We start from the raw sequence: 2,593 nt of genomic DNA, 5'->3' as shown, positions 1-2,593 counted from the left end.
CCTTAAAGTCCTTCAGAATAAAATAAACTCTCATGTTCCATTAGAAAAAAATGGAGACATTCGTGGTCAGAATTTTCTCTAGATCCCTTAAATATTGACACTGTGTGCAATTTCCTCGCATACAGGTTTTGAGGAAGCCCCTGATCATCTGTTAGCTACTGGATATGCCAGAGAAAATTTACATGATAGTAGGAAATAGTAAAATCTATCCCACAAAATAATTTTTTCTATGACTTCCATTTAAATAAGTCTCTGAAAAACTAAAGGAGGTTTTGTTTGTTTTTCAAAAGTGCTAATTATTACAAGTCTCTTCAACACATGATATACAATTCTTAAAAACAAATAACAATAACAAAAAACAAAAACCAAAAAAAAAAAAAAAGCCCAAAACCTAAACCACCTGCTTTAGGCACACTGCTGTTGAGTGTCTAAGTAGAAGAAATCACTTATCAATCAACCCGGCTTCTTTAATTTTACTGAAGAACTTCTCCAGGATGCTGGCACATTTGAAGTACTCGCTCTCAGGAGGCTTGTACTCCTTGCAGTTGGTGAACTCTCGCTGCAAGTCCGCCATGAATAATTTCTTAGAAACATAGTACCTGTTCCTGAGGCGTTCGCTCATGGTCTTCAGATCCATAGGGAACCTTATAACTTCATAATATCCTGGAGCTTCTGTTCTCTTCACAGGTTCCATGATAGGCCAAGTGCTTTGATGGCTCATCACCTGCTGCAGGATGGTCTTGAGGGTGCTGTAAAGCTGCTCTGGGTCTCTGGGCTCTTTACTTTTCTCTTTTCCACTTGGTTTCCAGCCTGTCTCTCTGATTCCAGGAATGCTTTCTATAGTGATCTGCCGAACTCCAGCTTTGATTTTTTTTTTTTTTTTTGGTTTTTTGAGACAGAGTTTCTCTGTGGTTTTGGAGCCTGTCCTGGAACTAGCTCTGTAGACCAGGCTGGTCTCGAACTCACAGAGATCCGCCTGCCTCTGCCTCCCGAGTGCTGGGATTAAAGGCGTGCGCCACCACCGCCCGGCTGAACTCCAGCTTTGAAACACGAAAGTCCAGGGTAGACTTTTCGAATCTGGGCTTGCTTTCTTTCTATCAGCTTTTTAATGATCTCTTTCTGCTTTTTAATGATGACAGAGAACTCTGTGTATGGGATCTGAGGATTCAACTCACATCCCATCAAAGTGGCACCTTCATAATCCTTGATGTATCTGACATATTTGGTTTTAGGTATTTTGATTTCTTTGGAGAAACCCTGCTTCTTGAAGTAGCCGACGGCATACTCATCCGCACATGTGAGGAAGTTCAGAACATCATGCTTTATGTGGTATTCTTTGAGATGGTTCATCAGGTGTGTTCCATAGCCCTTGACTTGTTCATTTGAAGTTACTGCACAGAAAACAATTTCCGTGAATCCCTGGGATGGAAACATCCGGAAACAGATACCACCAATGACATGGCCATCTTTAATTAAAGCAAGGGTTTTGTGTTTCGGGTCGAACACGAGTCGTGTGATGTATTCTTTGGGCATTCGAGGCAGCTGGTGAGAAAACACATTCTGCAGACCCACCAGCCACATCAGCATCTTCTTGCTCGGTTTCTGGCTCAAGGAATTGCCCACCACATAGAATTCAATGACACCCCTGCGCTCTTCCAGTCTTGCCGCCTCATCTCTGGCTGAATGTGCTGACAGAAAATTGGTCTCTGGTCCAAGCATCACTGCAGGGTCTGTGATGGTAGACATGACCTCATTGATCAATTCCACAGGAATATCCCCCTACACTCAGGATTTCTTGGCTTCCTCCGGAGCATGAGAGTTGTTCATTTTCCTCTTTTCTCCTGGGTTTGCGTCAAGCCCAGAAGGACCTCTGCAACCAGGACTTGCTCTATCTCCATTGATCTGCTCATGGGAAGAGGCATTTGTACAGAAAGATGCTGTCCCAGTAACAGGAGGACTGATCACTGTTTGGATTCCTAGTGGGCTGGTTCTGGAAGAGGCTGACAGAACAGATAGGAGAGTTTTGACTATACACTTCTTCTTCCAACATGGACAGAAACTTTGGGAAATGTGTGAGGATTAATGTTCGTTTCTCAAGAGGCAGCTTGTCTTTTTCCTGTCTGGCCTGCTCCAGGAGTTGTCGTCTCATGATGGTAAAGACTGAGCGAAGCAATGTTCTCCCAAACACCTTTGTGGTTTCGTATCGAGGAAGGCTGTCACAGAACTGTGGTACATTATGTGGCTTCATAGAAAGAGTTTGGAAAAGCTCCATTTTATTTCTTTTACTTTTTACTTTTTGAATAATTGAAGAATATTGGCTTTAGATCTTCTTTGAAAGTATGATAGAATTCATTGGTGAATCCATCAGGGCCTGGATGGATTTTTACTTGGAAGACTTTTTATTGTTGTTTCAATTTCTTCCTTTGGAATGGGTCTGTTTAGGTTGCTGCTCTCTTCTTGGATTAACTTCAGTAGTTTGTATGATTAAAGAAATTCATATATATTTTTGGATTTTCCAATCTAATGGAATATATGTCTTTAAAGTATAGGAATAGTTTTATTTTATAATATTCTGAATATCTTTGGGTTCTGT

The 2,593-nt window shown here is 41.4% G+C and overlaps 1 pseudogene; it reads right to left on the bottom strand.

The window, feature by feature from the left end:
- Positions 1-442: 442 nt before the first annotated feature.
- LOC101994447 lies at positions 443-2,248 on the bottom strand (annotated as a pseudogene).
- Between the last annotated feature and the right edge of the window lie 345 nt (positions 2,249-2,593).

This window comes from Microtus ochrogaster, unplaced genomic scaffold (assembly GCF_000317375.1).
Source record: "Microtus ochrogaster isolate Prairie Vole_2 unplaced genomic scaffold, MicOch1.0 UNK15, whole genome shotgun sequence".
In the NCBI taxonomy this organism is placed as follows: Eukaryota; Metazoa; Chordata; class Mammalia; order Rodentia; family Cricetidae; genus Microtus; species Microtus ochrogaster.
The sequence above is the reverse complement of the archived record's forward strand: the minus strand, read 5'-3'. Positions and strand labels throughout refer to the sequence as shown.